Here is a 14,438-nt window from a genome sequence, read left to right on the forward strand (position 1 = left end):
CTCAATCATTCCTGGTGGCACAGTTTTACGTGGGATATTTATATCCTCAGGGCTCGTAAGGAAATTTGGCTGCCTGTCAACCTTATGCGACCGTGGGGGACATCACCTCTTGAGACTTATATTTGGACTTCCCTTCAGTGGACCCGTCGTGCCCTTGGACTTATAATTGCCTTAGTGATGAGCCTTGTTGCCATTGCCTCCACTGCGGCTGTGGCAGGGCTCGCGCTACATCAAAGCATACAAAATGCTAAATTTGTACAGCAATGGCATGAGCAATCTCACCGGTTGTGGCTTCAACAACAGAACATTGACTCTCAACTTGCTAAAAGATTGGACAACGTGGAGCAAGCCTTAACGTGGCTTGGAGATCAGCTCACTGTCCTCAGTACACGGATAACATTACAATGTGATTGGAACTCCACTCAATTTTGGGTAACACCTGTGCCTTTTAATGTTTCTCAGAATTGGACCGAAATCCAAAGATTATTAATAGGCCATAAAAATATTAGTTTGGACATCCAAGAACTCACTCAAAACATTTCCGAAGCATTTCGACAACAACTACATGTATTGTCTGGAGCAGCTACCCTGCAAGAGCTGGGTCAACGTTTTGCTGCCCTTGACCCATGGACCCAGATGAAAACATGCATTTCTACCATCTCTGGAAGTATATTGCTTTCGGCGCTTGGATTGGGTCTACTTCTCATGTTCATCCGATGCTCCCTCCATCGCATCCAAAAACAAAGGAAAACACAAGAACAAGTATGGGCTACCTTTCTAGGATTGAGGCAAAACAAAAAGGGGAAATGCAGGGGCCAGTGAAAACAATATGCTAAGAATAGATAAGGCTCAAGGACAGTATCTCTAGCTAGTTGCACTTTTAATGAACTCCAGTAGTCAAGGACAGTATCTCTAGTTGAACTTTTAATGAACTCTAGTAGGCGCCAAGAAGGCAGACAAATAAGAAAGAGCTTAGAGACAAGGAACTAAGCAGAAGGTTACATCTCGATGCAGAAAGTTTGTTTTGCATTGTGTTATTTTTGCTGACGTGGGATTTATGGAGTATAAATAAAGTGAGGCGGAGGCTCTAGGCGGCCGCCATGTTTTCTGTTGTCTTTGTCTCTTCTGTCTGTTCATTCTCCACCACCACCACCTGCGGTCCTCAATAGGTTTCCTATGTGTTATTTGATGCCATCAGAAACAATCCAACACAGACGGCAACCTTCTTCACGCTAGATTTCGCCTTAATTTTTAGACTATATGAACATGCAAAAAGGCATCTGCCCAAGAAATTCTGGAAATAATTTTGTGTAGAGGGGAAAGAGGGTCAAAACCAAATGTATTAATAAATGTCCTTAACTTTATTTGCCAAATGCACTGGTTAAATATGAAGGGGGAGATCATAGGCTTTGGAGCCATGCAGATTTAAAATCTAATCTTGCTTCTATCAGCTCTTTGCAAGTGAGCAAGTCACTCAACTTCTGAGCCTCTATGTTTTCATTTCTAAGCTAGATATAGAGGTATCACTCTCTCAAACAGTAGTTATGAGAATCAAATAAAAAAGCTTATGTGAAGGGCCTTGCATGGTTCCTTTAGTGGATAATCAACAAACATTGGCTCCTTCCATTGATTTCTGGCTGTCATCATACCCAAAACTATCGTTGACTTCCAGTTGTGGAATCTCCTTCATAGTTATCTAGAGTATCCTCCTTTTTGTAAAGTCATATATGTCCCCTTAATCTAAATAATCTACTTAGCTAATTATCTTAAAACAAATTAGCTATTGACTAATAAAATATTATATGAATATAAAATATTGATTAATAATGTTACAAATATAAAAATATTTAAAATAAAATATTTTGTAAATCTAAACCCAAACCCCCTTCTTATCATTGACATCCTTCTTTTTCCATCATGACCTGCTTGCTAGTCATGTGGCAGAAGAGTAGAGAGAATCAGGGTATCTGGACTGGGAGACACTATTACTGTCACAAAATGAGAGGCTGTTTTGAATATCGAAATGAGGTCTGGAAGAGAACTAAGATTCTTGACCTCTGGACATGAAGTTATTGTACAACTTGGACCATCTACAGAATTTCTGAGCCTTAGTTTCCTAATCTGTAAAATGCAAAGAAGAGCCTCATACTACTTAGTGTATCTAGTTGGTTTGAATATCAAATAAGATAATGAAGGTTCAAATATATAGAAAAATAAAAGGCATTATTGCTGTAATTATGAAGCCGTGGACCCACAACCAACATGAGTTCTAGAAAGCAAGCACTGTATTTGTGGCCACCAATATTTAAATGGGTCAGCTGAAGTTTCAGATTGCCTGGACCCCTTCCTGCTTTCTTGTGGTAAAATATCCTGTCCCCTTTGGCCCCTTGGATACAGAGGTAGGCATGTAAGCCAGTGATAGTCCCTCATCCCCTGGTCATAATGCTTGGTTCAAGAGATGGGCACTTGACCCAAGATGGGCCAGAGTTCTTCTTTCGGAATTTTTCAAATGAACCTGGGAGACAGGCTTCATTTTTTGTTTGGTCATTAAAAATGAGGATGTGACTTGGAGTCCCTGGTAATCGTGTCTCCCCCTGCTTCTTTCCAATACCCTTCAAACTGCAATAGGAGGGGAAGCAGAAAGAGCTGAAAGGCAATGATAGGGAATCTTTGCTTTCCTTCTTCAATTACCCTCCTAATTTGACTTTTGAACGCTGCACCCTCCTGGTTTTCCTTTTATTTCAGTGACAATTTCCAAAACACTTACATTCTATTGTGTACCTGTAATTCTGAAAGTGGCTTAGCCACAGTTCTATATTTAAATTGATTTGATGCTCACCAACAGTCTTTTCATACCATGGCTTTCCGATTTCTGAGCTCATCTTGATTCACATTTTGGTTGACTGGATTTTCATCTAGTCTTTTTTTAAAAAAAGAAGAGCTCTTGTGTTATCTACATATATGTATTTGTTAATGTCATTATGTTGCCATTCATAAATGAGCAAAACTTACAGTACATGGGTGTGAAATTCATAAGTTCATGTTTTATTTTATTTCTGAGAACTGTGTAGACATCTCATCATTGTATCTTGACATTGCATGTTGCTGTGGAAAAATCTGAATACAGCCTGATATTTGTTCTCAGGCTTTTTCTGCCTAGATGCCTGTGGGATTCTTTCTTTATCTTTAATATTTAGCAACTTCTCCAGAATGTGTGTATGGATTATTCCATGTCAGTTTTCCCTTTTGATATGCAAAGTTTTATCTTCGCTTAGTTCAGAAAAAAAATCTTATATTATATCTTCGAATTTCTTTCCTGGGGCACTTGTCTGCTTTCTACATCAGGAAATACCTAGTGTGTATATGCCGCATGTCCGCTCTTTGTTTTCCATATCTATTATATTTCTTCTCGTTGCTTTAAATTCCTTGATGAGGCCAGGCACAGTGGCTCACATCTGTAATCCCAACACTTTGGGAGGCTGAGGTGGGCCGATCACTTGAGGTGAGGAGTTCAAGACAAGCCTGACCAACATGGCAAAACCCCATCTCTACCAAAAATACAAAAATTAGTCAGGCGTGTTGCTGTGCGCCTTTAATCCCAGCTACTCAGGAGTCTGAGGCACAAGAATCGCTTGAACCCAGAGGCGGAGGTTGCAGCGAACTGAGCTCGCGACACTGCACTCCAGCCTGGGCGATAGAGCAAGACTCAGTCTCAAAAAACTAAAATAATTCCTTAATCAATTTCTCCACCCTGTCTTCTATATTATTGATGGTTTTCAATGGTGCTTATTTTATGCCTCACTGCTTCCTATATGTGTTTCATTTCTGTCATGTTTGTTATCTTTTCCCTGGCCACCGGAATTCTGACAGTTCATGTTCATTGTTTTATCTGAAAATTTCTTCTGTCACCTGGGGTAATTATTATTCTTCAATATATTTTTTCTTCTGCCTTTTTTGCTGGTTCCTTTTTTAACTTTTTCTTTGTAGTATCTCTGTGTAGTTACCATGTTGGATCTTTGCTGATTATCATGCATCTTTGAGTGGGGCACTTATATCCAAATCTGCTAACAGTGGGGAAAGGGGTTGAGGGAGGAACCCAAATATGCTTCTTCCCATCATGATAAGTCACTCTGGCAGATGGTCTACATGGTTCACAATGGAGTTGCCCAGCGCAGTTTTTGATTTATGTTCGGGGAACACTCCATTCTCCCAAGCTTCACATTTCCATGAGGGCACCTCCAAAGGACCATCACTCTAGACCTCTTTCTACCACTGCCCTGACTTTTCCCAGAGGCAGGATCGCTTCTCTGTCCGGTAAGCTTGGGAGAAAGAGTGGAGCATGCTCAACTATCCTCTTCTGGGACTTCTTTTTCAAATTTGCCTTCCCCAGAGACCTGCAATCCTGCTACATGAGAGAAGCTAACTGGGGCAGGTTTTGCCCTGTGGAGGGAGGCCTGGGACTGGATGAGGAAGTTTAATTCTGGGGTGGACTATTATGAAGCTCTTTGCCACTACATGTCTAAGTCATGTCCTTCAATATCAGTAATCAGGTTAATATTTTATGTTCAACTGTCATCCATATCTTATGTATCAATTGCTTCCAAACCTAGGAGAGTAAGAAATGGGTACTATTTATGTGTCCCTGAAGCCCTAACATATTGGTAATTTGGCAGGAACCTTGAGAAAGATAAAGATGAGTATCTAGAGGCCAAAGTAACCCATGGAGATTGAGCCTGTGGTAAGCAGCTGTCAGGTTTTAATGCTTCAGTAAGAGTGAGTCAGGCACTCAGGCAGTATTTCAATCTTGGCAGGTCGCAGCAGCTTATTGCCTACAGAAGAATGCTACTGTCATAGCACTGTGCTGTTTTAACAGACCTTAATGAGCATGAGTTTTTAAGACCAATTTTTATTACATGCTTCAGTATTACTGTGCAAAGAAAATGAGAGAGAGTAATTTGCTCTCAGAAACAACAAGCAGACTAAGCTAGAGGATTGGAGAGCCTTCTTGGGGCTAGAAAGAAACAAAAAAGAAAAATGCCCAAAAAACTAAATACTCTTAAAAGAGGCATGCATTGGATGAAACTGGGGACTAGGAACCAAATAAATCTTTCAGAAGCAGGAAGGCAATATTTCAGATAGTTGCCTGGGATTTGGAATGCACCTCTACCATCAGTGGGAAACAGATCCAGGTAGCTATTAAAAGCTACCCTCTCAAAGCTGTGAATGCCATCCAAAATAAATGCAATTGGGGAATACAACAGTTATTCCATGCCTGTCCTATTATTATATGTTGTATGTGTGAGGGCAGGTCATTTGTTTCTTTTTCTTTCTTTTTTTTTCTTTTTTTTTTTTTTTTTGGAGACCGAGTCTCACTCTGTTGCCCAGGCTGGAATGCAGTGGCATGATCTTGGCTGGCTACAACCTCCATCCCTCGGGTTCAAGTGATTCTCCTGCCTCAGCCTCCTGAGTAGCTGGGATTACAGGCACCTGCCACCATGCCCAGCTAATTTTTGTATTTTTAGTAGAGAGGGGTTTTACCATCTTGGCCAGGCTGGTCTTGAACTCCTGACCTCATGATCCACCCGCCTCAGCCAACCAAAGTGCTGGGATTACAGGCGCGAGCCAACATGCCTGGCCCAGTTTGTTTCTTTACTTCACAGATCTTCAGATCAAGAGGGAGATAACTCAAGGAGCTGTACCTGAGGAATTGTCCCTGAAGAGCCTCTTTAACCATGGACCCATTTAAGGTGACAAGATCCTAGACTTGGCGCTCATGCCACATGGACTGAGATTTTAGGGATCTTGGGGAGGAGTGAGAGTCTTTTGCATGTGGAAGTGATGAGAATTATAGCCAACGCACAAACCGGGCAGATTGTTTTTTCTAAAGATGGCCATAATCATATCTCTACTCCACGTTCTCCTAGTCCACATGTTCTTCTAAAGGATGACCTTGATATGCCTTCCATTCAAAGGCCAACTCTACAGGGCTTGACACTCCTTCCATCTTGTCACTTGCTTGCAATCTATAAACTCTAAGGTTGAATCAGAAAATGCAATGGAGCTTCTACCTTGTTTGATGGAGCACTCATGCTTGAAACCCTGAGCCACCACACCCAATGTTCTTGCACCCTAGTGCGAGGAAGCCAAGACACAAGGAGCAGTCACATGTAGGTGGTCCAGCCAGCAGTCCTATACATTGAGACCTTTCAGCCTGGATGCCAGACCTATAAGTGAATGAGCCTTCAAGTGACTGCAGCCTCAAGCCATCAAGTCACCCCTAGCCTTTGAGTCTTCCCAGTTGAGGCCTCAGACGTCGTGGAAGCACACAGCCTGCTCCCACTGTGTGCTTTCCAAATTCTAGCCCACTGAACCCCTGGATTCATAAAACAATTGTTATTTTATGCCAGTACATTTGGGATGGTTTGCTATACAGTAACTGGAAGAGAGAACCACCGTGTGAAAGATTGGGAAGCCGTACGAAGGGTCTATAAAGTTTGGAACTATTAGAGAGGAGAAGACAATAGATACTGGCATAGAATATTTAAGGTATTATTAGATGAGCTTCAAAGCAAAACAGTTATTGTGGGGCAGGGTTGTCCCATGTCCTGAGTGAACAGATTAAAAAACAGACAGAAGTAGGAGTCTCCTGATAGGCACAGGAAGGCTGAGACATACTGAATGGGATTTAGGCAGGACAATAATAGTTTGAGTCCAGGTCTGGGTCGATTTTTGGTTTAATTGGAAAATGCCTTTCAAGTGAGACTATCTAACTGAGAGAGGTGAGGGTTGATCAGATTTGTTTGGACAACAGTTGCCTTTGGCAGACTCATAAAACACTGACTTCATTTCTCTCACTGAGATTAGAAAAAAAAAATCTGTTTGAATAATAAATATCTGACCCAGAAAACCATGACAAAGTAAAAGGAAGAAAGTCCAATGAAAACGCCAGCCTACATGAGATAGAGAAGGAAAGAGACCAGCTTACGAACTTGAATAAACCATTAACAACCTAACTGAGCCTTCCTGAGAGAAGAACACAGAAGGAAATAAAACACAAGAAGCACGTTCCAAACTTCAGAATGAGAGATTCAGTTGAATGATATGCTTGCAACCTTCAAAAGCTGTGGAAATATAATGTTTGGAAAAGCATAAAGCAGAAACAACAAGACAAACTTGAAGCCTTCAAAACAACTTCAGCTCAGGAGTTTGCTAAGGCTGAACTTCAGATGGAAACAAATGTGAGCATGAGAGAGTAGCAGGATTAGGAGGCGGAATTCACAGGTCTAAGCAGTCCTAGAGCTACAGGCAGTCGCAGCAGTGAGTGTAGATGGTGCCCAAGTGTAGACAGAGCCCGAAGCAGGGGCTCCAAGTGGCAATGGAATTAAGGACCTTTCTTCCCTTCCTTCCTTCCTCCCTCCCTTCCTTTCTGCCTTCCTCCCTTTTCCCTTCCTTCCCTCCCTGCTTGTCTGCCTGCCTTCCTTCCTTCCTTCCTTCCTTCCTTCCTTCCTTCCTTCCTTCCTTCCTTCCTTCCTTCCTTCCTTCCTTCCTTCCTTCCTTCCTTCCTTCCTTCCTTCCTTCCTTCTTTCCTTCCTTCCTTCCTTCCTTCTCTCCCTCCCTCCTTTCCTTCCTTCCTTTCTTCCTCTCTCTCTCTCTCTCCCCACCGCCCCCCGCCACCTCCACCTCATCTCTTTCACATGCTGATTGGGAATGTACCACAAATAAAATCTACAGCCCAGGATGTCACTGCAGCACATATCTAAATTCTGCAAGCAGGAAAGAATGTTTTCAATGTCACTTACTGAGAAAGGATACCATGTGTTTACCAGACAGGAAGACTTGGTGCCATAATCGACCTCCTATTGTGAAAGCTCTGCCAGTAGAACTTAGTACCCAGGTCTTGGCCCTGGCCAGGTCTGGCACATACTGGCTGGTATCTTGGACAGGCAAAAACCAAGAAGACTTCTTTCCTTTTGGAGTCTCTGCTGTGGCCATGAAAAGCGATAAAGATGGCCTGGTCTCTAGTAAGTGCTAAATTCTGGGAATCTAAATTTTCCTATAAGTGTTCTAGCTCTGGGATAAGGCTTCAGACTTTTTGAAATCTTCAGAAAGTGTGGCAGAAAATAAAAAACATTCTCAGAGGCCAAAAATGAAGTAAAAGTCAAAATCCAGAAAGGTAAGTTGGAGTCAGAATCTGACTTAAGAGCATATGTCCAATAAAGACAAATGCTCTAGCTTTGAGTTTTGACAGCCACATGATCATGGATGGTATAACAGACAAAACTGAGATCCATGGGAGATGGAGAGTTGGACCAGAGATCCCCTTACAAAGCTTGATTCCTTGGTCAAAGGTTGAACCAAAATGAAATGAACAATCAAATAAACAAACAAAAACCCACTGCCCCAAAGGCGACAACAAGGAAACTTGAATCCTTTAGCCTTGATTGTGGACATAGGGAAAACTACCTCCCACAGGAAGTTGAAACTATAATGTGGTCTTCATGTGGTAATGCAGTCTAAATTCATGCTACATATGTAACAATAATAACTCAGGTAAATATTTTTTTTTTTTTTTTTTTTTTTGAGACGGAGTCTTGCTCTGTCGCCCAGGCTGGAGTGCAGTGGCACGATCTCGGCTCACTGCGACCTCCGCCTTCCAGGTTCACGCCATTCTCCTGCCTCAACCTCCTGAGCAACTGGGACTACAGGCACCCGCCACCATGCCAGCTAATTTTTTTGTATTTTTAGTAGAGACGGGGTTTCACCATGTTAGCCAAGGATGGTCTCAATCTCCTGACCTCGTGATCTGCCCGCTTCAGCCTTCCAAAGTGCTGGGATTACAGGCTTGAGCCACCGCACCCAGTCAAATAATTTTTAAAGTATTTACAAGTTGGTAATGCCCTCAGGCACCTGACAGAAGCAAATGTAAATCTTCTTGGAAAAATGCACCAACAATCTATTCTTCAAAGAATTCCCTCGGATAAAGCTTTGTTGAACATTAACTCACAATCAAAAATAATGAAATGGCTGGGCATTGGTGGCTCATGCCTGTAATCCTAGCACTCTGGGAGGCTGAAGAGGGAGGACCACTTGAAGTCAGGAGTTCGAGATCAGCCTGGCCAACGTGATAAAACCCCATCACTACTGAAAATACAAAAACGTGCCAGGCGTGGTGGCAGCTGTAATCCCAGCTACTTGGGAGGCTGAGGCACAAGAATCACTTGAACCCGGGAGGCAGAGGTTTCAATGAGCTGAGATCATGCCACTGCACTCTAGCCTCAGTGACTGAGCGAGACTCTGTCTCAAATAAATAAATAAATAAATAAATAAATAAATAAATAAATAAATAAATAAAATAATCCTGAAACACACAAAATGTGAGAAAGTAAACCACCTTGAGAGAAACAGCAAAAATAATAAACAGAATCAGACATGCAAAAATTGCAGATGTTGAGAATACCAGATACATAATATAAACTAATTATGTTTAATAGAAGGGAATAAAGGAAGGACTGGAAAGTATGAGTAAAGAACAAGTCATCATAAATGAAAAGTAGATTAGTTGAAATTGAAAACTCAATAGAAGGCGCCCCCTGCTCCTTCTAGTCAGGATGCTATCAGTGAAGTCATAATGGGGACCTTGATCTCCCGCACCTGCTCAGCAGTAATGAAGCACCCCCCATCTCAGGGTGTCAACAGAGGCTAAGTGGGAAACCTGGACTGCCATTCTCATCTTAAAATAACAAGCAGCACCCCTTCCAGCAGCACAGTGTCAGCGAAGACCTGCTCAAACAGAAAATGTAATAAGTTCCACAGCCTCATAACCCTAAATGTCCAGGATTCAATAGAAAATCTACCATCATAGCAAAACTAGGAAAATTTTAACCTGAGTGTGAAAAAAAACACTAACATTGAGGTAGCAAAATGTTACAAATTTTCTGGCAAGGAGTTTTAAAGTAGACATCATACAAATGCTTCAACAAGCAATTACACATACATTTGAAACAAATAAAAAAACAAAGTCTCAGAAAAGAAATATAAGATAAAAGGAATAATGAAATAGAAACTTTAAAAATGAAAACTACAACTGAAATAAAAACTCAATGGGAGGCCGGGCGCAGTGGCTCATGCCTGTAATCCCAGTACTTTGGGAGGCCAAGGCGAGTGGATCACGAGGTCAGCAGATCGATACCATCCTGGCTAACATGATGAAACCCCGTCTCCACTAAAAAATACAAAAAATTAGCAGGGCATGGTGGCAAGCACCTATAGTCCCAGCTACTCATGAAGCTGAGGCAGGAGAATGGCGTGAACCTGGGAGGTGGAGCTTGTAGTGAACTGAGATCGTACCACTGCACTCCAGCCTGGGTGACAGAGAGTGAGACTCACAAAAAAAAAAAAAAAAAAAAAAGGCCGGGCGCGATGGCTCAAGCCTGTAATCCCAGCACTTTGGGAGGCCGAGACGGGCGGATCACGAGGTCAGGAGATCGAGACCATCCTGGCTAACACGGTGAAACCCCGTCTCTACTAAAAAATACAAAAAACGAGCCGGGCGAGGTGGCAGGCGCCTGTAGTCCCAGCTACTCGGGAGGCTGAGGCAGCAGAATGGCGTCAACCCGGGGGGCGGAGCTTGCAGCGAGCTGAGATCCGGCCACTGCACTCCAGCCCGGGCGACAGAGGCAGACTCCATTTCAAAAAAAAAAAAAAAAAAAAAAAAAAAACCCTCTGTGGGACACTCTTAGCAGTGAATACAAAATTTAAAAATTAAAAAAATGGGCTCCGTAGCAGAAATGGGGAAGACAAAAGAAAGAAAGTACTCTATCTGAACAACAGAGAGAAAATAGAATAAAATAAGTCTCAGGGACCTGTGTGTAACTATAACAATTATAAATGGGAAAAGATAAAGGGAGGTAAGGTTTCTACATTTTATTCAAACTAGCAAAGTATTGACAGCATCAGCCAGTGATAAGTTATGTATGTGCAGTCTAATACCTAGAGCAACTACCAACAAAGCTCTACAAAGACATACTCAAAAGCACTACAGGGAAATCAAAATGAAATTCTAAATAATGTTCATGGAAGCCAGAAACAGACAATAGAGAAATAAAACATAGAAGGAACAAACAGAAAAGGAAAAGTAAATAGCAGTCTCAAGCCTTCAAGAATTGGATTAAATGTAAATGGTCTAAATACACCAGATAAATGACAGAAAATTGGCAGATTGACTAAAACACATATCTAACTATATCCATACCATGGAATCCTTTTTAGCAATAAAAAACAACAACTGATACATGCAACAAGTTGGATTAATCTTAAGAGCATTATGCTGAAAGAAAAAAAGCCAATTTCAAAGGTCACATATGTATGATTCCATTTATTTAACATTCTTGAAATAAAAATATTATAAAGATGGAAAACTGATTATTAGTTTCCAGGGCATAGAGATAGGGAGTAAAGGTAGGAAGGGCGGCTATGACTACTAAAGGGTACCATGAGGGATATCTTTGTAATGATGATTTTGGTGATGGTTATACAGATCTACACTTGTGACAAATATCTCATAGAATTATATAACTCATTGTATGAATGTAAATTTCTTGGTTTAGATATTGTACTATCATTCCATTGGGGAAAACTTGACAAAGGGTACGTGGGACCTCTATCTACTATTTTTGTAACTTACTGAGAATATAAAGTTATTTCAAAATAAAATTTTAAAAAACTGAATGGGCAGATTAATGAGAACCAAAGTTAAAAAGCAAAATCTAGAAATAAGTGAAGGTAAATCTGAAAAACCATGTAGAATGCAACACAGAACAACAAAAAAGTTAGCAAAATGTGAAAAAAGAAGTTACGAAACATCTTTGACATTGACAGAATAAGATCAAATATTATCTAATTAGCATTGTAGAAGGAGAAAGTACAAGGAACAGGGGAAAGCCAAAACTAGAAGAGATAATGTTTGAAAAATCTCCTGGAATTTATGAAAGACATAAATGCTTAGATTTAATCCCCAGATGGGATTTTTTAAAAAAGGAGTTCACATATGGAAATATGATTGCAAAACTAAAGAACATCAAAGACACAGAGAATATCCTTAAAAGGTGAAGAACATGAAAGTCTTAGTGCTCAACTTATGCAACTTTGGATGGCCTGAAGGAATGGCATCCATTCTAGTGGAAAACAATACAGACTAAAACTGCTGAAGGAACTCCAGCCCCACCAGGCATGAAACTATACTCAAATTGAGACTATGCCCAAAAGAGGAAGCTTGGGGGTTTTATGGTTTTACTTGCCTTTGGCTTTGCCTGTAATTAATAACTGGTGGTTTTGATTTCTTTGGCTATTAATGTATAAGTTCAAAGATATTTAATTTTGAAACTTAATTTTCTGTTATAATTTGCTATTAGGAAGGGATTCATATTGCTAAAATTTGGGGCATTTTTATATTGCTGACATTGAATTGTTAGCATATCTTGATACTATCACTTTATGTCACTATATAATTTACAGTGAGCAATATTGAACATTTAGGGGTCTCAGAGTTAATTTAACTAGTATACTTACTCTTCCAACCCATTTCAGTCATTGAGGGTATCTAAATTGCCAAACCTGGTCCAAAGGATGATATCCAAAGGAAGCAGTGGTTGATATCAGGAGCACAAGCTTTACAGAAATGCAGCGGTACAGTCCTGATAAACTGTTTATCTAGTCCTTCCGGGGAGCCAGGAGTGAAGGGAACATAAATCTGCAGAGTGTTGGGGGAACTGCCATTCCTTCCTGTCTTGTGTTTCCATGAGACAACCACCAGTGTAGCCTCCATTCCCTCCCCAACCCCCATGTAAGTAGTCACTCTGAGGGTGGAAGGGTCTTCTCTCACTGGTGGGTTAGGTTGAAGAAATGGATTAAGCCTGGCTCAGCCCTTCCTGGGCTTCCTCCTTCCAACTGCCTGCCCACTGAGAATGTACATTCTCTCAGTTCCTGGGCCCACCCCTGCTCTTCCAAGTATTGTCCTCTGCTTGTAAGAGGATAGGTGAGCTTACTCCTCAGAATAAGTATTAGGAAGCCAATTGTGACATCCAAGCTACACTCTCCAAAACAGCTTTTACCAAACAAGCACTGAGTTACTATTTTCATTGCTATCCGACTATCTTTTATTTCTTATTTCTCAAGTAGTTCAGTTCCAGATTTATGAATGAAGTTTATTGGCCCCCAAAAGTCCCAAAAATGTGCTCAATTGGCTCTGGTCAGCATGTGTGGAGCTAGTTGCTAGTTTCCCTCTTTCCTCTCCTTCACGACGTTAAGACAGTTTCTTCAGGTAAAGAATTCTACAGAAAACAGATGGTCCATTCAGCCAGTTGCCCCTTCAACCTGACTTCTCTGCTATTCCTCTGTAAGGAGCCAACTCATACCTCCCATTGACCTGATGTAAGGATCATCTTTATCTTATTTCGTATTAAGTTGATACATTTTAAGATATATCATGGCAGATGAAGAACAAGAGCATAGGTATACTTCAATCAAAATCTACATCCTCAGAGTGCGGTGGCTCATGCCTGTGATCCAGGATTTTGGGAGGCCAAGGTGGAAGGATTATTTGAGGACAAGAGTTCGAGATCAGCTTGGGCAACATGGTAAGACCCCCATCTCTACAAAAAAGTGAAAAAAATTGGCCGGGTATGGTTGGCAGGCACCTGTGGTCTCAGCTACTTAAGAGGCTGAGATGGGAGGATCACTTGAGCGTGGGAGACTGAGGCTGCTGTGAGCTGCGGTCATGCCACTGCACTCTGGCCTGGGTGACAGAGCAAGATCCTGTCTCAAAAAAAAAAAAAAAAAAAAATTACCTCCTTGAAATTCTCTAAAGACACCTTTTCAGGTGTAGACAATAAATATCAGGATATGGACTATGGAAGACATTCTAAGGGTAAGGAATTTCTAGATATTATTGCCTGTCATTAAAAAAGGATGAGGCCGGGAGCGGTGGCTCACACCTGTAATCCTAGCACTTTGGGAGGCTGAGGCAGGTGGATCACCTGAGGTCAGGATTTCGAGACCAGCCTGGCCAATATGGCAAAACCCCGTCTCTACTAAAAATACAAAAATTAGCTGGATGTGTTGGCACATGCCTGTAATCCCAGCTACTTGGGAGGCCAAGGCAGGCGAATCACTTGAACCTGGGGGGGCAGAGGTTGCAGTGAGCCAAGATTGCACCATTGCACTCCTGCCTGGGCGACCAATAAGAGTGAAACTCCGTCTCAATAAATAAATAAAAATTTAAAACTTTAAAAAGATGAAAATCTGGTGTATTTCATAATCATCAGAGACAGTTGTATACAATGTTTTTAAAAAGCCACAATGACCATCGTCTCCATCAAAAGAACAAGAAAGAGGCAAGAAATTACAAATATATTGTCTACATCTTGTAAACAGCTGGCCAA

The sequence above is a fragment of the Rhinopithecus roxellana genome, chromosome 8 (genome assembly GCF_007565055.1).
Source record: "Rhinopithecus roxellana isolate Shanxi Qingling chromosome 8, ASM756505v1, whole genome shotgun sequence".
Taxonomy (NCBI): domain Eukaryota; kingdom Metazoa; phylum Chordata; class Mammalia; order Primates; family Cercopithecidae; genus Rhinopithecus; species Rhinopithecus roxellana.